At 36.8% G+C, this 22,204-nt stretch overlaps 1 protein-coding gene across 1 annotated transcript in view; it reads left to right on the top strand.

Moving 5' to 3' along the window:
• The first annotated feature begins 7,487 nt into the window (after positions 1–7,487).
• The window catches only part of st6gal2a (ST6 beta-galactosamide alpha-2,6-sialyltranferase 2a), an 88,240-nt gene continuing 73,523 nt past the window's right edge, over positions 7,488–22,204 (top strand). Inside the window, exon 1 of the mRNA XM_030124914.1 lies at positions 7,488–7,662. The gene's annotated coding sequence lies outside the window, so the exon portion shown is untranslated. The remainder of the gene's footprint in view (positions 7,663–22,204) is intronic.

The raw sequence follows: 22,204 nt of genomic DNA, 5'->3' as shown, positions 1-22,204 counted from the left end.
GAAATAAAATCTTATTAAAAATAATTCTAAAAAAAAGTTTGTGGTGTGTGCATAAGCCCTCAAATGGTTGAGTATGTGAAATCTAAGTGAAAATCATGGCACTGCTTTTTGATTCTACCCCCAGCTTATGGAACTCACTCCCACAAAACACCAGGAACTCGAACTCTATACAAAATTTCAAATCACAACTCAAAACTCACCTGTTCAAACTTGTATTTTCTTGAGCTCCTTTGTTCTTTTGTTTTGTTTGTTTGTGAAGCGTCTTTGAGTGTCCAAAAAAGCACTGTACAAGTGTCATGTATTATTATTATTATTTATTATTACATTAATCTGAGCATTTTAGTTACTTTTAAGATGAAGATTTAGCGAATAGATAATATAACAGCCTTAAAATACAATAAAAATATTATTTTTTATCATATATTTCCCATATTGCCTGAAAAGCTGAATGTAGTCAGCTCACATTCACATGTCTACAAGTTGTCAACAGCTCTAACAAATGGTGATTTTTCCTTCTAAACATCTCATGTGGTTTCATTTCATTCACTGTTCACATCATCTAATATGTGACTAAAAATAAGATAAGAGAAAAAGTGCAAAAACTCAAAGCAGATTTTTGTTTTTCCTCTTTCTTCTCCCATTAATCGTGTGGTGAGCCTTCAGATCTATCTGGTGTCTCCACTCATAAAACTGGAAATAAAGTTGTTCAAAGTAGCTCCATCGTCAGTGCAGTACTGATTAATTTAATCATGTCAAACTCAATAATATATCAGTCAGTCAAATGCTTCATACTTAGGGAAGGTTTGTCAATTACTGGAGTATCACTTGCTCTAGTTTTATTTAAGCAACGGATCAGAAAACTTCTGTCATTGCCGGTCTTCACCTTTTTTTTGTTGCATCAAAGGTTGCAAAAGTGAGGGTGAATTCATGTATCTGTGAACACCAAGAAGAACTAAATGAACTGCTTTTTATCTTTACCGGTGTGACAAAGCTCACACTAATGGATAGCCGAGAGAAAACCTCGCCATTAATTTGACTTTTTGCTAAACCACTTTTCTGAGCTGCTTGTATAATTGTAGCTTAGCAACTGCAGATAAGCACAACAGGCCTGTCGAGTTCTTGATTACATTACTCAATATATTTTCTTAATCAAAGCGTTTGGAGTTCAGTGGTAATTCAGGCAGGAAACTTACATCATATTTAACCGTTTAATAGTCAGTGACTCTCCTGTAGTGATGCTCTGGAACGTCTGCAGAAACATGACACAGACTGAGATAACACCCTCCCAGCAGAGCCCGAGATCACAGGTGTAGCGAACAAACAAGCTATGAGCGATAGACACACTTATATACACGAGACTGGGCAAAAAGGTGCTTGTGACCAGCACTTCCTGCTGCGCCCACCTGAGCTACTGTGAAGCTCAATTAAATGGATTTTACAGTGTGTTTGCTCTTCAAGATAAGCTCCAAACGTTAGCTATGTGTTTTTTTTTTTTTTTTTTAAATTAAAACGGTACCAACTTGTGTGCCTCATTTTTATCTTACATTTGCACACTCTCATGCACCTGGTCACGTGGTCTCCTCTGTCAGCATGAGCTTCTTTTAACGTCTGGTTCAAAGTCAGGAGTGATGAAGTGTAGCTGACAGACACACACCTGCAAGAGAAAGACAATAATCACCAAGTCAGGTGTTCCACAAAGGGCTGCTGACCTGCTGTGAAGCTGTGATCACTAGGAGACATTTTTCACCGCAGAAGTCTTTATATATTGTTATAGGTTAGAAGTATAGTCCCTTCCTTCCACTCATGCTGCCTTTTCATTCTCAATGTCTGAGTCCAGCAGCAGGTTCATGTGAGTCATCTGCCTCTAAACTCCCCACTATGGAGCTCCAGTTTGTGCGTAATGGGACTGATGCCTCTGGTCACAGTGTTTTGAGGATTCATGTAGAATCTGTGCATCCTTTCCATCCTGTAAACATGCATTTCAGTCTGTTTCTGTGCGAGATGTTGTTTTTTGGGGGAGTATTAGTTGGCCTACCACTGGTCTGTTCACATCCCCCTGAGAGGCCATCTGAGCTTCCCTCTGAGCTTCAAAGGCTAAATAAAATATTTTCAACTGTAAACTCAGCGCGGGTTTACTTTCTAGTTGGTCTTTTGGTTCACAGACAGCTGGTTAGATCTCTTTGTGTTGTGATTTATTATTCATTGGCACATTTGGCTGTGCAGCAGTAATTGCAGCATGCAGCAGCAGTGCCTGCATCTGATGGAGCACAAATGAATAAATAAATCTAGATGGCGGAGCTATTTGAACGTTTGACATTTACTGATGAGGCAATTAAGAGAGCAGCGTACAAACATAGAACCTGCATTACATTCGCTGGTCCTGCCACAGCACAATAACACAAACTGCATCGTATCACTCTCTCTCTCACTCTCATGCACAAAGTGACATGCATATATTATGCAGAAAGCAAATATGTATGTTTCTTTGTGCCACCAAACGGCCTGTGTACAGTGTTTAAATAAACTGTAACAGTAAAACTGCATCAATTTCAGATACCCTTCAGGGACGGAGAAACGGGAAAGAAAAATCATTCACACTGACCCTAAAAAGACAGACTTAACCTTTCTGTTGAAATCCAAATGTAAATTAATCATTTCTTAATTGGCTAATTTTTTTTTCCAATCACAGAAATAGATCTTTTAATACCTTTTTGTTTTTTAATAATACACTCATAAATACAGCACTGTGCAAAAGTCTTAGTCCACCTCCAGCTTTGTTGTTTTTGCAGGGTTGAAATGAGCACACATATTTATCTGTCACTCTTTTTTCTTCAGCTACAAAAAGAAAATACAGGGATTATGTGCACAGCCTTAAAAAACACACACAAAAAACGGAACAAAATGGGTTCTAAATGTTAAAGTTACTTTTTAGTGTGACCCCTGACCCCATGACAAAAGGTAGCACAAACAAGTAGAAACATCTGACATGTGTTAAATGAAAACTGATATAAAACATCGGAAGTAGACTGCAGATGTAAGACTAACTCTGGTGTGATGCATCAAACAGCAACATTTATGGTTAAGATTGTACCTGGTTCCTAATAAATAAAGTAAATAAAAAGTAAAAAGAAAAAAAAATTAATGCAAAAAAATCTCACATTGTCTGAACTTAAATGTTAAAAAACATAATCAGTCCAGAGGGAAGTGAAAGTAATTACTACCTCTTCAGTTTATAGAAGTTGTTTTTCCAGAAACTTTGTTTTCCTGCTGGACATACCCCAAATATATGCAAACTATATTTTAATACAGGCACTGAGAAATGGATATGTGTGATCATTATAACTTTACTAAACCAACAAACCTAATACTTTACAAAGTACTGCATATCTCAGATCTATTTGCTCTCTTGCATCGATAGAATCTAAAAAAAAAAAAAAAGTGAATTTCTAGCACCAGTCCTCCAAAACAACACTGTAGCCTCACACTACTGCTGTGCCAAAAATTACAGTTAACCTCAATACAGTGCTTTAGTGTGTAAAATGTTCCAGTCTGATGATAAACACATGATATGCTGATGAGTCAGAATCAAATGTGCTGTAATGTTATGTATACATGTTCTTCTTGTCTCTACTATCAGTGAGTGATTTGCATGTTTTACCACACTGTTGTCAGAAAACACAGACCTGCCAGGAACCATTCTTTTATGTTTTGCTTCATACTCTCACATTTCTCCTCTTACTTGTGACTTTGAGGTCATCAATACCCCTCTATTGTACAATAAATACGATAAACCCGGGGTGTCAAACATATACCAAAAACATCCTACAAAAGGTTCAATTTAGCCCATGGGATGAATTTGGAAAGTCCAAAAATTACACAGAAGACATTGATAGTCAATGGTGTTACTGAGTCTTTACAAGCTGTTTTGATCATATGGTTAAATACTATATATTTCAGTTCTAGGTGCCTGTTACTAAATGTTTTGTAGATCTGTGATCTGTAAATTGTAATGCACATGTGTAAATGGTAAGCTGAGACATAATATTGTTAAAATTGCACTTATTTGTCTTAAAAAATGTCAGATTATTCATGGATTTTCAGGTTATTCACAGTAGCTGTAAATGCAAATGTTTTCATTCTGAAAAAAAATTGAAGTTCTCATCATTTAGAAGTTATTATGTTATTATTTTACTGATTAACCCATAAAGACCCAGTGCTATTTTCATGTCAGTTCCCAAATGAAATTTTCTCTATATCTAACCTGTCTTAAGTGATTTATCACCATTTATTTATACTATTATCCTCTGTATTTTGTATTTTATCAGTATAAATCAAGTATTTTCCTGGATTTAATTCACTGATCATGTAGATGTTCATAAAAGCTCAGATTAAATTTGAGGATTATAATATCAAAAACAGAAAAAACTGCAGAAAAAGTGTCTTTTTCATTAAAATCTATCATTAAATGAATATAAAGCAAGCATTTACATCCACTGTCATTAATAATGTTATCTTCTTTATTTTGCATTTCTTTAGTGTAAATCATGTATTTACCAATATTTGATTCACTGATCATGTAGATGTTCATAAAAGCTCAGAATAAACTTAAGAGTTATTATATCAAAAACTGAGAAAACAGAGGAAAACATGACTTTTTCAGCAAAAATATCAATAACTGAACATAAACCAAGCATTTCCATTCACTGTCAAATGGATTTTACTGGTGAATCAATGTTGTAGAAGATGACGGTGTTTCCACGTTCACTACGGAGCCTCTGAACGTTCAAATGGGTCATATCTGATGACCATGAAAAGATGACAAACTACATTTTACACCAATTATTTACATGCATTGATAGAATTAGTGGATCAACAGTTATTAAACAGTTTAGATCAGTAGATGTGTTTGGTGTGTGATGGATGTTTGGCTCTTTATGGGTTAAACTGGGCTGTATGTGGCCCCTGAACTAAAATGAGTTTGACATCCACGCTGTTAAAGCCTTTATTTGGCACAGCAGTAGGGAGACCAAATGGAATATATCTGCAGTTCTGGGCACAGATGATTGTAAGTTCATTACGAGAGCCTTCTCACCTAATATCGTCCTGTTGGAAACCCTTTGTCCCCTGAGGCCCCCTGGGCTGCTCAGTGATGGTTTACCGTGGAGTATCTGCTCTAAAGTTATGCTTCTGTTTGACTGTTTCCATGTCATGATAACTCACTGGACTCAAATGTGTTTCATTGGATTCATTGGATTGGATTTTCAGTTTAACCCTTTCATGCATAGTGGTCACTACAGTGTACATCTGTTCTGCAGCTGTTCTTTTATATATTCATGAGTTTTGTTGTGTTAGTTCCATATCAGCCAACACAGTGGACGCTTATGCATCATGTAACTTTGCTGTTCTGGATAAACCTGATCTGTGGCAACATGTTTGAGTATAAATCACTTGTTTTTAGAATGTAATAATCTTTTTTTTTCTTTAACAAAATGTTTTTTTTTTTTGTATATTATCTCCATGAAGTGAGTAATAACTAGAATTAGAGTATGTTAAAATGTGAGAAAACATCAGATTAGCAGCATTAAAAGTGTTTTGATTTCATAGTTTTCACAGTATATCAGTAAATACACGTTTCTTGGCTTCAAAAATTAAACCCATTGTATCCATTTGAGTGGACATTTTTGCAACTCCATGAAAAATAGGTTCATAAAAAGCTGTCAATTACATTGTTTTTTGTTTTTTTTTATGCCTAAAGAGGAATAAAAACAGGTGTAAAAAAATCATGATTAACCTTCCGGTATCCCATCCACCAAGGCCCTTACTAAACACCAAGTGTGCCTTTTTCACACACTTGTGGAATAATGTCAAAAAAAAATTTCATACAGTTTGTTTTTAATTCTTTAACACTTTTTTCTATTTCATCAACTTGAGCCATAAATAAAAATACCAAATACTCAATAACTGTCACATTTTTTAACCCTTTAAGTGCCGTGTTTTTAATGTAAACAAACCTTTTTTTTTTTTTATGCAAAAAACACACAAAAAAATATTTTTTTCAATATGCTGCATAAAAAGTGGCTCACATATTATTTGATTTTTTCATCCTGGCATATGTCAATGATTAACTCCAACATCGGTAAATTTCCATTATTATTTTTGGCGCTAGGTCAAATGTTCAAAAATACTAGCATCTGTCACCAAGTGTGCGTACAATGCACACCTATAAATCAAACTATTAAATATTATATATTGATTTATTTTTCCACTCTAATTTGATTATATTTTTGTAAATCAAGGTCAGCCCTAATCATACATATCAAATGGAAGAAATAGTGCGTTTTTGGCACACTTGGGAGACAGATGCTAGTCTTGTAATTTTCTTTTGTTTACAATGCGCAGATTTTAGTTGGTGGTCAGAATTTTAAAGATCATGCAAAAATGAACAACTTTTGAATTCTAACCTTAATTAAATTGTGAAAAATAATATTAAGTTTTTTAACACGAAGTGCAAAGTGTGCCTAAAAGGTGCATCCGGATACCGGAGGGTTAAGGTTGTCATAATTCATGTCACTACAGTGGACAGCTATTCTACAGCTGTTCTCTTGTATATTCATGGCTTTAGTTTTTTTAGTTGGATATCAGCCAACACAGTGGACACTTATGCATCATCCTGAACAATGGAATTCATACAGTTACTGTTCTTACTGTTTGTTGTTCTTGATCAACCTGATCTGCACAAACATATTTTAGTGTAAATTAATTGCTAATTGTTATTAGACTGCGATTAACAGTTTTCTTAAACAAAAAGCATTTTTTGTATATTATCTCCATGAATTGAGTAATAACTAGTATTAGAGTATGTTAAAATGTGAGCGTTAGCATTAAAAATGTTTTTATTTCATAGTTTTCACACAGTTTATCAGTTTCTGATGATGGGTTTTAAATGCAGGTTTCTTTGCTTTAAAAATTAAATGCATGGTGTCCAGCTGAGTGGACATTTTTGGAACTCCATGACAAATAGGGTCATAAAAAATGTCAATTGCATTGTTTTTTTTTTTCATGCCTAAAGAGGAATAAAATCCCTCAAGAAAAAAATATTGACCAAGGTTCTCATAATTCATGCATGAAAGGGTTAATCATGCTTTTAGGTGTAAAGCACTTTGGTCTTCTTCATCTTGTTGTAAAGTGCTATATATATAAATTTTGATTGATTGATTGATCGATTGACTAATTGATTGATTGATTGATTGATTGGAACTATGGTGGCAGACTTTGGGGATGCAGTGGTTTTACAAATCCATCTGATTCTTTTTTTTTTTTTTTTTTTTTATTATTATTTTTTTTTACTTATTTGCATTTCATCTCATATACCATTTCTCCTCCTTCCCCTTCAACAAACCACCTCGGTGCCTCAGTGGAAAAACCAACCCCTCTGTGACTCCGCCCCTCAAACTCAGATGTGGATGCAAGAAAAAGGCCAGCAACAATGTGACAGACAACACAGCCCCTCCGCTCCGCTCCGCGTAGTAGTGGATATCCCCTCAATGAACTGCGAGCCAAACCGAACCGCCCTCTCCCCTGTGCAACCCAGCGAACCGGCGCAAAATGGACCGAACAAATGCAGCAGCGGCATCACCCAGTGAGGACCGACACAGTTTTTAGGTAAGGCTTTGTTCGCTTTGCGCAGGATTTCCATCCAGATCTGCATGTGCTCCTTCTGAGCGCTTTGTGCAGGACACGGAGCGCAGGGAGAAGATGTGCGTCGATGTCTGGAAATGCACGATCCACTAAATCATCTTTGCGTTCATAAACCATGCGGGTGTTCATGTGTTTTGCAAAGGAAAAAAAAAACAAAAAGGAAATCAAAACAAAAACAATCGTTTGCGTGCGTCACTTTGCCACACCGAGCTAATTCCACAGCAGCTGATTTAGTCACGGCGCCTCTTCTAAAGGTGTCCACGAAAACGGTTGAATAAACATGAGCAGCATTATTGACACATGCGGTGGAGTTGTGCACAGTGGACACGCAGGTCCGTTATAGATGCTCTCCCGTGGGGTGAACACGCAGGGACCATATAACCCTTTGCAAGACATTCTTCAGACTGGAACTGGAGGAGTGGAGTTCATTCACAGTGAAGTCAGGCCTACATGCTGCTCCACAACTTGAGAGGATGCACACATCTATTGTTGGGCTTTAATACATTCATACTAAACACCAAATACAGGCTGAAAAAGAAAATAAACACACACTTGAAGTTGCAAAAAAAAAAAAAAAATTCTAAATGAGCCTATTAACCCTTTCATGCATGAATTATGAGAACTTTAATCATGTTTTTTTTTTTCCTGAGTGTTTTTATTCATCTTTAGATATGAAAAAAAGAATGCAATTGAAAATTCTTTTATGAACCTATTTTTCATGGAGTTCCAAAAATGTCCACTCAGTTTGACAGACACCATGCGTTTAATTTTTGAAGCAACGAAACATGTATTTATTTATACATTGTGTGAAAACTATGAAAAAATAAAAAATAAAAAAATAATAATAATGCTGCCAATCTGCTGTTTTGTCACATTTTAACATACTCTAATACTAGTCAATACTCACTTCATGGAGATAATATGCAAAATAATAAATAAATAAATAAAACCTTTTAATTGCAGTTTAATAACAATAACAAGCAATTCATTTACACTCAAACATGTTACTGCAGATCAGGTTTATCTAGAACAGCAAACTTACAGTAATGGTATGAATATCAGTGTTTGGTATGATGCATTAGTGTCCATAGTTTTGGCTGATATGGAACTAAAACAACAAAACCCATGAATATACAAGAGAACAGCTGTAGAATAACTGTCCACTATACATGAAAGGGCTAAAGGATCCTCATTAACTCTTAAAGACTTACAACTGTTTTTCTGTCAACTTCAAAATTATATTTAACCTTTCCTAAGTGGTTTATCTGCATTTATTATCATATCATCCTCTGTATTTTGCATTATTCAGTGAAAATCTGGCATTTCATCCTATATTGAATTTACCATTCATATAGACGTTCATAGTAAATTCAAAGGTTGTTATATAAAAACAGAGAAATCTGAAGAAAAGCTGACTTTTCTGTAAAAAAAAAAAAAAAAAAAAAAATCATTAACTGACAGCAAAACAAGCATCTTCAACCTATGTCATTTGTCAAACTACATGGGTTTTATTGGTGAATCACTGTTGCAGAAGATGAATGTTTCCGTGTTCACTATGGAGCCCCTGAACGTCCAAATAAGACACATCAGATACTGCTGAGAAAGCACATGTTATGTTGGCCGGGTTGCCCTTGGAAATTAGATCTAGATCTCAATGGCACTTTACCTGGTTAAGTAAAAAAAAACAAAACAAAAAAAAAAAATCAGTGTATTGACAGGATTTATGGTTGAGAAATTATTAAACATTTTAGATCAGTAGATGCTTTTAGTCGCTGGTGGCTGTTTCAGATCTTTAAAGGTCAACCCACTTTTGACCCTGATAGCATAATATTAACTTAAATGGACTCATAGACAGGAAGGTCATTATAACATCAGGGTCACATGTGCTTACCTGCCTGAAAGTTAAATCTAGCAGCGTTGTTTAACACCTCCTTGATCGCTCTGTGTTTATTTCACTCGACTAAACTCGCGGCTTCTCTTTTTTACAGGTTAAACTGACTTCCTTGTGGAGTGAATTTAATTAAAACAGTCAAATATCTTATCAGCTTTCAGACCAAATGCCTTCAACTCAAACAAAAAAAAAAAAAAAAAGGGCTCTTAATCGCCTTCATGTCAGCCAAAAGTGAGTGAGGGGAGCATTGAAGTGTCAAGGGCAATAAAGTGTTGTTTTGTGTGGGTTGTCTTTGAACTGCTGTGAGTTATCTGAAATCACCAAAGGGGAAGATCACTGAGCTGGTGTGACTTCTCTCAACATCACCTTCAACAGCGGCTGCAGAGGTGAAGAGAACAGTGAAGCTCATTATAATAAGAAAACACACGCAAGCATATGCATTCTCTCTTTCCTGTTGTCCAATGGAATCAAAGACACCGGTGATTTCTTTGAATTCCCTTCTGTGTGCAGCACAAGCAGCGTGAAGCAGAAAGTACAAAAGCCTCTCACCGGGTTATAGTGACATTGTGTCAGAGATATGTCATTTTGTTTGTGTGTGCAGCTGCTGAATAATTATGAACACTGTTTTTTTTTTTTTTTTTTTTACCTTCTAGAGCTTTCAGAGTTTATGTAGAGGACAAAAGATGAAGGTAGTGGACGATGTTTACAGCTGTTGGCTCCTGCATATAAAACCTAAAACTTGAATTCCTCCGAGTTTTATGAAGTATAGTTGTTACTACGCTCTTTAATTATGTGTTATGGATGTGCAAATGGATACCTGATAAATTGAGGTTCGCTGTCTGCCATATGGTTGCGACTGTTGCCCAAAACATTTGCTTTTACACACCCCTATCTAATTATGGCTGCACACTGGCTTGCACCTCTTTTTTTCGTGTGTGTCTGCAGCTGAAATGTGTTTGTGAGTGTGTGCAGACAGACTACAGGTGTGTAGGAGAGTTGCTGTGTTTGTACACACCATCACCACAGTACATAATGATTTAATCCTAACATGGTAAAACACAATACAGCGCAGAACACCTGCAGCTGTTTCCCACCAATGCACCCCAAGTGTCGGCTTTTCATTTTCATGTCTGACTAGAGTTTTATGACTTATTTCACTGAGGAAACATTGACATTTTTGCTTGGCGGGTTTGTCGGTGTCATAAGTGCCCTGACTGGATTCACAACATGTTGCAGATGAAGGTGTGTTTTATTCAAGTTGTTGTTTTACATTTGATACACATCGTATAATTCAGAACAGGTTATCTCTAAATGATAATTCGTATTGTGCATGTTATAAAGCCAGCTGAAGTGATATTTACTATGTAAATAACAGAAAATTCAATTGTGGCTGTATTGCAGTTTAGTGAAAAGAGTGTGACAGCGGCTTTAGATACTTTTTGCTGACACGTTTGAACCACTGGCACGTTTTGGAAGTAAAGGAAATGGAGTTTTTTTTTTTTTTTCCAGCCATAGAGAAGGGGTGAGGAAATACTGCTGTTCTAAATATATAAATTGCATAAAAAGCAGGGATGACCCAATAACAGATTTATACCGTTCAGTCAGATATTACAGGGAGTCCTGAAGGGAGGGAAGTGAAACTAAAATAACTATACAGTCATTTTCATCAGGATGTTATGTCAGCATTTACTTTGACTGATGAACCACATTATAGGGGTAAAACCAAAGGAAAATTTGTTCCAGGACAGAAATGGAAGAGGTTATTTTTCAAGGCCACGTTTCAAGACACATGTTCTATGGCCGTGGCAGTGCAGCGAAGCACCTTTTCAATATTGCACGAACAGTCACTTTGACTTAAGCACAAGATGATATGGCCTATCATGCGAATGAGGGTAGAAGTCGTCTCATATTAAAAGTTCTTTAGTGCCTTTTTTAAACAAACCAATTTTCATGAATATTTAACCAAACAATTTATTTATTTATTTATTTTTTTAAATCTGCTATTCTAATTTCTTTTGGGCCAAAACACTGACATGTTTATTAATATTAAGTTAATATTCAGTCGAACACTTGTTCATTTGCACAGCAGATACAAAACAGCATTATCATTTACTCACTGTATATTCATGTCTCTAGCCACTTGATTTATGAAAGTCAGATTTTGCTTGTTTTTAATCGACTTTTTGCATCTTCTGAGGTGGTGTTTCCTGATAAAATGTTCACCCAGCTTGTTAAGTTTGATTTGTCTGTCTAGTGTTTGGGGCTGACCAGGTTGTGTCCAGTTGATCAGAGATTTTTTCTGTCCGTTGTGAAAAGTTTGAGTAGACTTTGGATTATGAAGTGGAATGTGTAAACCTGGGTTTTTCAATCATCACATTTTTGAAGTGCATGAAAACGTGTCAGATCCAATTATTACAATTGTGTCAGTTACCACATTTTTATAGTCATGTAAATGGATTGGAGAAAAAACAGCAAAAAAGTTCCCCTGGAAGTCATTAGAAGTAGATTTTTAATACATTTATGTTTATGTATAATTTTACTAAAGTTCATGAGGTTTTGTTTTTTCACTGTATATGTTTCATGTGGTTAGTTTTGCTTTACCACCCAGGTTTTGGGATCCCGCATCATTTTTACATATGCTCTGTGTCCTTATATATTACTTGATTTACTGGTGTTTGTGTATTTTAACGTAGCCTTATGTAACTTTCTGCAAAAGTCTAAATGAACCAAACTATGGTTCAGTTTGATCTGGGCCAAGACGGACTGTTCTGGTCTGTTCTGTTGTTTGGAGGGGTTTCACACTTGCAAAGTTTAGTTTGGCCTGTGAAACCACCCTTAGTTCATCCTAAAATGCTGACAGAACTTTACATGTGACTGCTGCTAAACATTGGTTCCACTGTTGTGTTTCACATGGGCACTTATTGTGACGCACATGATGCCATGATGGACAAAGAGGCAGAAAATGTCTATATGCACACTTTTCTAAATTGTACCCATCACTTACCCCTTTAAATGTTTAAGCTTTCACATAAACATTACAAATGTGTAACTATATTATTTTGAAGTTGTATTTTAGTTCCATCTTAAATTGTTAGTAAGTTGGATACAAATTTGTTGAGGACTGCAGTGCACAGATTGTAGATGTCATTTGACTAATTTGTTTATATATATATATATATATATATATATATATATATATATATATATATAAATGTACCATTGTTGTTATTTCTATATAGTAGGGGTGTAATGCTGCACCGTTTCATTTCGGGGCCTTCGATACAATACAGTGGCGTACCAAATGAATACATGTTGTCTATATGAAGAACACAAACACTGAGGAAGCAGGGTGGGCACAAGCAGAACCCATGTGCTGGGATTCCTCTATTCTGCAGCGACGTGGTGCTGCAAAACCCCCCCCAAAAAACTCTTTATTCTGAGGCTGGGGTGCCAATAAGGGGGGGTAAGCATGACAACAGAGAGTATAACAGAGGCACAGAAGCCAGGTCGGATGTTCGAAGCCTGTTAAGTTTAACTTTTGGTGTTCAGTAGTTATGGAGCCCCCCCCTTCACTGGTCTCCTTCACTGTACTGAAAACGTATTGAACCAAAGCCCCCTGCACCGAAAACATACCAAACAGAAATTTTTCTGTACCGTTACACCCCTAATATATATAGATTTTGTATATGTCCTGTTACTTCAGTACTTGTGGATGTTGTTTCAGCTGGTTCTGGAATAAAGGACAGGGTGTGTCTGAACAGACAGAATGTCTATTCAAATAACTGTTTAATCAAATCGAGTTGAAGAAAATCATCAATATATTAATCAGTTACAATAATGATTGGTAGCTGCGGGTCTACATGTGACTGAACACTCACTGCTGTTATTATGTTTTTATATAAGGGCACTTCTGCCATTACCAGCTGACAAATTCTGCACTTGAACGGCTGCAATTTCCTCATAATTACCCCCTTACGTTTAGTCATTTTATCTCCTCAGTAGTGCTGTGGTTCTTCTTGTTTTTATTATTATTATTATTACTTACATCTGACCCACATCTCTTTCAGATATACCATCAGGAATGATGGTATACTCTTCTCCCTAATGTACTTCCTGCTGAATCGAGATTTCTTTGTATCTGCTCCAGACTGTATGTGGATTACAGTAGAAAGAACTTTGGGGGGGTGGGGGAATGGGTGGGGTGGCAAGTGCAGGGCACTGTGGGAAGGTGGAGGTGTAATTTCAGATGGCCGGTAACCGACCAGAGCAGCAGTTATCTGAGCTCAGCCTTCAAAAGCAAGAGCGCTGGAGTCATCAAGACCAGCTGTGCCTCTCACTCCTGGCTGGCTCCGAGGACGCTCCGTGAGAAATGCATGGACGTCCAGGGTAATTAGCTGTCTTCACAAGATAGTAAACTTCCTGAGGGATGTTGTTTACGTGTCTCTGTGCTGATGGATGATGCTTTACTCCTTATGTTGCATCTTCAATGGGGACATGGGATGTTTGAGCAGCTTATTGTGGGGTAGCTTTCATAGTTGTGGTATAAGTCTCTGATAAGCTGCTAATCACTGTCCATGTTTAGAAGTAAGTGTCCAGAGTTCAGACAGATTATGAGGAGGTTAAGCTGTCTGAAAATGGCTGTAGAGCTTAGATTAGTGGGATTGTTCTCTGGACGGCCAAACATGTATTTTTTTCGTAATATAACAGCCAGTGTGTGAAATCCTGATATGAACAAATGCTGTCAGCATCGCTTCTGAAACATAATACATGAAAATCTGCGTCTGTAAGATACACTCTTATTTTGCTTTCAATCAGAAAAAAATTGTGCTTGCTTTCAGCCATGTGAAGATAATTTACTTCCTGTGGTTCATCCTCAGCTTTATCTTTCGACACATTCAGATTAGCATCTCTGATAAATGTTTTTCTAGTCAGGAAACAAATTCATCGTATGACAGAGGCAGGAAGTAACAGAGTACAAGTCATGTTAAAACTGGCCAAAAATGATGTTCTATTGGTCTTTCTTACAAAACAACCAAAGATATGTACTATATACTACCATATTTTTTTTTGCCCAAAAGAATACAAACCAAAACAACAGTCACAAATATATTTATAGGTATGTTTTTTTTGTTCGTTTTTTTGAAGACATATACCTATATCTTACAAAATCATCATAAATATTTAATTGCTTTATTGTTTACTGTTTTTTTTTTTTACCTTAAGCAATGTAGAACTGTGGTAACTTTTGCAGATGTTATTGTCCTTCTAATGGATGGATGGATAAAGTGGACACTCTAAGCAACCTGTGCTGTGATCATCCCACTCCTTTTACATTTAATGATGCAGAGCATTAAGCCAGTATATTACCTAGAGTGGAAAGCTTTCAACACTGATACATCTACTGGTGTTGTGGTGAAATATACATAATATAAACAACACACCTGTGCTCTAATATTATCTTGGGTTTAACGTCTGCACTTTAAAGTCCATCAGAAGCAATGTTTTATCTGAATATAGTTCCAGACAACTTTCAGCAATGTAGTAGTTCCACAATTTTGCTGTCTACTGACCAGAATCTAAAGTATTTCCAAACAGGCCTTTTAGGTTGCACAGAATGCAAATGACTTTCTCTGTGGCCAAGGTTGGGCAGTGAACTCTCTGCCGTCATTAGCACAGGGTTGTTGCTGAATGATTCACACTCTTCAGCTTGACGTAGTCATTCTGCTCATTTTAAGCCAGACAAAGTAACCCTGTGTGACTCCTGTCCATCATGCATTGCACTCATTGCAGCGACCAAGACTGGTGTGAAATCCTGTGAAACAGACAACCTCAGCAGCGCAGAATAATCAAATAATAATTCATAATCTAATGATTTTTGTTAACAATTTGAATATATAGTTGAAATTACAATATCCCCATTGCATAGGTGGGGAGTTTCCAGGTATCTTTACTTTCATATTTAATTCAACTCCTTGCATTGTACACAAAAATGTCTGTGCTTTTTACTCCTAATGTTCTTGAAATAATCTTGTTGCTTTAGTTTTTGAAGGTTCCATGTGTAATGTTTGGTGACATTTATTAAGGAAGTTGCTCATTGCACCTCATCATTATCTATGGTGGCCACTGTAAACATGCATGGACCTGGTTACAACCACTGTTTGTTGTATTTGTTGTGGGTTTCTCAGTTAAAGGCATATTAACTCTGATGCGCACTCAAACATAATAGGTGACTAATACATCTTAAGGGCTGATGCCACTTGCTGTAAAATGGAAAAGATGAGAATATTCTGAAGCACTGTGTAAACATGGCAGTGCAACATGGGAGAATTGTGGTGAAAGGTGACCTTTGTAAATAACAGACTTAGATCCTCCTAAATCCCTGTAAATCTTGAACACTGGATTTTTAATGCATTTGAAGGGAATTATTTTGTATTTGTCTCATTGTGTATCTTCTTGGTAGTTCTTCTTGGTTCAACTGGATTGGTTTAGCGCTGTTGAAAGAGAAGTTGTGCTGAGAAGAACTACCAAGAACAATGACCTGGGCAAATGTGAACCTACACAGATGTTTCATTGTGTAGTTTCTCAACATCAGGTCTGACTTACTATCCGGTCTAAACGAAGAGGACAATAGCACATGGAAGAGATGACCCATTGCTGCATATCTGACACAACAAATGTAAAACGAACATAAAAGGTGTAACTTGATGGAATAGTCAATAATGGAGAACTTTTCTGCTGAACTGAACACTTCCGTACAGGTTACATTGCAGTTAATCATCTTTTTCAGTACATTGTTGGTATAGCAATCAGTAAGTCCGTCCGTCCATTTGTCATGACTTTATTTTTTTGGAACACAACAAGAAAACCATTATTTTTTCCTGTAAACTACTCCTCTGCTGTCGATGCGCAAACTCATTGAAACTCAGCGAACATCGTGTACCACGTCAAGTCTGACCTCTAGGGATACGCCGTCCACTGGAGTGAGGTTCAGGAACAGCCCCTAGAAATGTCTTTTACTTTTTACTTTTACAACCACGACTTTTCCATCATGTAAATAAGTCAAGTTACTACTTCTACTCGTACCAGGATTTTTGTTCTTGTGCTTTATTTTTGTCACCTCTGGTCTGTTTGCACAAGAACTGGTATCTCCATTCTGTCTGACACGTAGGGGAACAGACACTGAAATGATCTCTAAGCTGACTTTCTCTTATTGCTCACATCGTACCAGCCTCTGTGGGTGTCAGTGCTCCCAGCTGTATTTATGGTCCATAATGTGAGGTGTAGAGCTGCATTTCCTTCATAGGACCTTGCTGTTGGCAGGCTGTCTTTGAGAGGGCTCTGTGCACCGTGAAAGGCTGTCATCAAGAGCTGCTGGCCTGTGTGATTTATTGGAATAAGATGTGCTTAGAAGGTCAGGATGATTCAACCCTTCCTGGACGTACTTTTTCTTTCTTTTTTTTTTCTTTTTTCCCGGTTTCCCTCTTTAAGTAGAGGTTACCTTACAACTAAATGACGTCTTTGAAGTATGCAATGTTGTCAGATTGTTAACTTTTCAGGCTGCTGCTTGTTTAGACTCCCAACGCACTGTGGATGTTTGACTTTCTCTTGTCCGTTACTCACTCTAATGAGTCAGAGGCTTGTGTTCTCTCAGCGGCTGTGTCACTAGAGCTGGTTTTAAATGAAACCCGTCCTCTGCTCTCGTAATTACAAGGTGCATGAACACTTCACATGGTGCTCTGATAAAAAGAGAGGGTGTAATTGGTATTTCGACGACCACCTCCAGGTGTGTGTGTGTGTGTGTGTGTGTGTGTGTGTGTGCATGGTCAGTACTGCTAAACGTTATAGTGGTGCAAATCTGTTCACACAGTCACTTGTGGAGGCAAAATGTTTAATCATTGCAGTTGTTTCTAGGCAAGAATCTGGCGAGACAACACATGTCATGACACAGAGGTCATGGTTTAATATATTACTATTAGGGGTGTAAGAAAATATTGATTCTGCAATATATTGCAATATTTCATTTCACAATACTGTATCGATATTAAAAAGTACTGTATCGATATTTTCAGGTACTTATTCAAATGTAAATTTTGTGGAGGTTCTTTTTTGTTTTTCTTTTTTGTTTATATTTTATTTATTATTTAACACTCTTATTAAATAATGTTAGTTCCTTTGTTGGGACTGCACAAAAATAATGTTCTGATGTTAGTTCTGAACTAACAGAATATGAACATTTGAACAGGATCTTAAACTGTAATGTCTGTAAAACAGAATTTCAGTTTGAACACAGGAACATGTTGTGATAAAACATTAGATCCTGTTCTGATCAAATAAAAATGTGTTTAGTATTTGTGCAGATTTCTGGTGTAATTCAATTCTTCAAGGAAATTATCATTTAAAAAAAAGAAAAAAACAAAAAATTGCCTTTTTAACAGCATCATGATATATCGCATCGTTATCCTAGTATTGTGATTTGTATCGTATTGCCAGATTCTTGGCGATAGACAACCGTAATTACTATGCTCTTTAATCTAATTTTAGGTAAACAGCACCCCTCCAGCCTGTCTCGGTTAATGTTTTGTTCAAGAGAGGAGTCAAATGAATGCACATAGATTACGTCACTGCTATCTTTCTCCACTGTTAACTGTTATAACTGTTAACCATAAATCTTTGCATGTATTAACAGCATTTTCGAGAACTGATGCAGTATCACAAATCTGCATTGGACACATTTACATCCCTGAATTACTAATATAGAGTCATGGGAACATATTTTGGAGTGTTTGTTTTAATGTCCTGAGCGGCTCTGTTCAGGTTCTGTAAACCATGGCCAGTTAACTGACAACAAATTATTAATATCCACAGACTGCAACACTACAGTCTGTGGATCTTTTCGGCTGCACAGGAAGTGTTTATCTAACATGAACACACCTTTGGGTACCAAACGACAGCAAACACAGGGCTTGCTCTCACCTCTTGTTCTGCGTGTTGTCACCACCTTAAACTTAGAACCGAGTGGAAAGAGATGCAGGTTGTCGCACTGTCTATTATGTCAGTGTTAGATTTTCATTATCCACAGTATTATCAGTTTATTATCAGATTATGGGGGGCTACGGGGGAAGTGTTAAAATTATTTATATTATTTACACAGGTCGAGTTTAATACACCTGGATAAAATATGTAGCATCAAGGAAACACTGCCAATATTTGTGCTCAAATCAAATTTTTTACTCTTTTTTTACCTTTTTTTTCCTCCCATATTATTTTTTTGTTTTACCCATAAACACCCAGCGCTACTTTTGTGGTAGTTCCCAAAGGATTTTTTCCTCTATATTTAACCTTTCTTAACCTTTATTGTAATATTATCTTCTTTATTTTGCATTTCTTTAGTGTAAATCATGTGTTTTCCAATATTTGATTCACTGATCATGTAGATGTTTATAAAAGCTCAGATTAAAGTTAAGATTTATTATATCAAAAACTTAGAAAACAGGAGAAAAGGTGGATTTTTTTAACAAAAATATCAATAACTGAATATAAAACCAGTGTGTCCATTCACTGTCATTGATCCAACTCCACGTGTTTTACTGGTGAATCAATGTTGTAGAAGATAACGGTGTTTCCATGTTCACTACGGAGCCTCTGAACGTCCAAATGGGTCATATCTGATGACCGTGAAAAGATGACAAACTGCATTTTACACCAATTATTTACACTTTATAATAGGTTTAGTGGTTCAGAAGTTATTAAACATTTTTCATCAATGATGATTTTGGTCGATGGTGGATGTTTGGGTCTTTATGGGTTAAATCTGACAACATTATATTTCAGTATGAACCTGTCTGAACTGACCCGGACGTGCAAAAGAACAATACAGACATTGCTTAATCCACAGAGGCTGCTGTAGTCGGTGTTTTCAGTTTCATTTAAGATGTGCAGTAGAAGACAGCGAGTTCATAAGCAGATGTTAATGAGGATAAAGAGAACGAACCACATTTTTTTCTCCCGTCACTGAAGAACTGTGATGAATGCTTATCTGGAATGATGCAACAGTTGCATGAGTTCAGATGTGATTGCAGATGTGGCCCAGATCAAGATTAATAAGATGAGAATCTGTTTAACTTGTTCTGTTCACACGGTCTTGAAAACAAAAACTGATCGTCTTCACACGAGAAAAAAAAAATAAAAAAAATCATATTCGAGACACTTACATTCCTGAATTCCGAACGCTGCCATATTGTCTGTTTTTCACTGTGGATCAGGTGTGAGTTTCCTCCAGCAGATGGACTGTTAAAAGTGTGTGAATGACATCTGCCTCACTGCACCCTTCAGCCATTATTTGGTGCAGTCACTTCTTGGAGAAAGATTAATGAGTTGCTAAGCAGGCCTTTGTAAAAATAGACATTTTTGCACTGCTGATATAATCAGTGCTGTGGCTGAGGGAGGATAGGTGCGGGCAGGACAGACCTAATCTAATTCTCAGTGGGATCAGTCTTTAATGGAGTTAGTACTTTCTTGTTTGACCTTGCTAGTGCAGGTATTACAGCAGCCTGAAGCCCACACTCATGGGTCTAAACCTGCTACTACCAAGAGCATCAGGATGAAAAATACCTTAATAAATATCAGTTGATGTGACACTTTTAAGGTGAGCCAGTGATCATTTTTAAGAGACCAGCCTACATCAGATAAATCTAACCTACCTGATGGCTTTGCTTCAAGGAAAACATTAACTATAAAACCCTGATAACATCTATTGGAAGTTATTTGATATCAAATGTGAATGCACTGTATCATCATTCTTAGCATTTGTGTCAACAACAGATGGAATAACTTTGAAATTTAAGTGTCATATTTTGGAGTCAGAATAATGCATATCTATCTTGCTACAGGGAACTTTCGGCCTGCAGAATCCAACTCCCCAGCGGATTTTCTTCTCCTAAATAAAGTGATGTTTAAACCTTTTTTCGTTATCTATGTATTTCTCTCAGTGTTTTCTTACTTAAGTTATTGTTGCTGTATTTTCTGTAATTACCGTTGTTTGCTTGGTAATTCATTTCCTGGCTCATTTATCTGTCTAGAGTATATATATTCTTTATGTTACGCAGGTGAAACCTTCATTTAGATTAGAAATCTTGAACAGGATAAACATAGTTACAACAAATCAAGACACAACAAACAATTTTCATGCATTACAAATAAATAGATACGGTATGTGGTTATATTTGATAAAAGGAAATGCAAAATTAATATTGACAATTTCAATGCAAATTTAAAATCAATCGCTGTATTGCTATTATATAAATATATGCAGAATAAATACCTTGTGTAGATGCAGGGCATTTAAAGGTGTCTCTAGAGCGGTGGAAACTGACATGTGATGCTTATCTAAACACAGTCAAAGGTCAATAAGTATGCAGGGATAACTGATTTAATGTGATGGTTGTGTTTTGTTTCTGAAGCATTTTCTTGGTAGTATTTCTTTCCATTGAGTGTTTATTAAAATATCAGAGCATTTCAATAAAACAGGCCGGACTGTATATATAAAAACAGTTATAGTTTCAGTTGTGCCGGTGCAGAGAATCACTGTTACACTAACATTCATAGCTTTCAAGTTGGTGCAGGTTCACTTGCAGGCAGGCAGAACGAGGCATGTCTGGCTTTGTTAACCAAAGTGGCCTGCTCTTTACCTTCAGTGTAGTCGACTTAGAGGAAAAGGGAGTGCAATTTGACTTCTGTGTGAATATGTTTGTGTCTCGTATTTGTGTAGTAGTTTGACCTTCATAGCTCGCCTGTTCATCTGCATGGTTGGTCGCACTCCTAGAGTTTGCATGCAGTCGTGTAAGTGATTGGCAGGCTGCTGGATGGCTGGAATGAGCTCTATGTGCAGTGTGTTCTCAGCTCCACATGTTAAGTGCCAGTGGTGGGGATCTGGTTGCCTTACCACTGCTAGTTAAGTCACATTTACCCACACAGTACAGTAACTACACACACAAACACACTTCAGTCACATGGACACAGGCAGTGGTGAATGCAATATTAATTCTAGTCTTTGCGTGGGTGAGGCATAATGTTGAAATGACTGACTTTAGAGAAAACACACATAGACATGCACAGTCAATGGAGCACAGTGCGCTCTTACATCTGCATGCACAGCATCACAGATGAATGTAGGTCGCATAATAAGGCAGATGTGGGGGAAGGAAAGAAGGTGAGCAGTGGAAGTGGAAGTGAAGGGAGGAGGAAGCCTCTCATTATGTCATCATGTTGGAGCAACGGTTGGATTAGAGCTGGGAAGCATGTATATATATATATGTATATAGGAAGGGTGTAGTCGCTGAAATGTGAGCCCTTTAACTACAAGTAAAGAGTCCTTTTAGTCCTGTAGAAAAAATATAGGTACTGGACATAAACTTCTCTCCTGTTTTATGCAGAAGGAGCAACAGAGGCAGTTCTGAAAAAGCATGTCTATTTGGTTTTGTTGCGTTGTGGATTTGTGAAACATCATTATGTGAAAGCTCAAGTCCCGTTGTGTGTAAAGTCAATATTCAGTCTACAGTCCATATGTTCTGAACTTTTTATGGAGGAGGCATTTGAAGCTGACTTGTCTTCAGCCAG

This window comes from Sphaeramia orbicularis, chromosome 21, assembly GCF_902148855.1.
Source record: "Sphaeramia orbicularis chromosome 21, fSphaOr1.1, whole genome shotgun sequence".
Lineage (NCBI taxonomy): Eukaryota > Metazoa > Chordata > Actinopteri > Kurtiformes > Apogonidae > Sphaeramia > Sphaeramia orbicularis.
The sequence above is the reverse complement of the archived record's forward strand: the minus strand, read 5'-3'. Positions and strand labels throughout refer to the sequence as shown.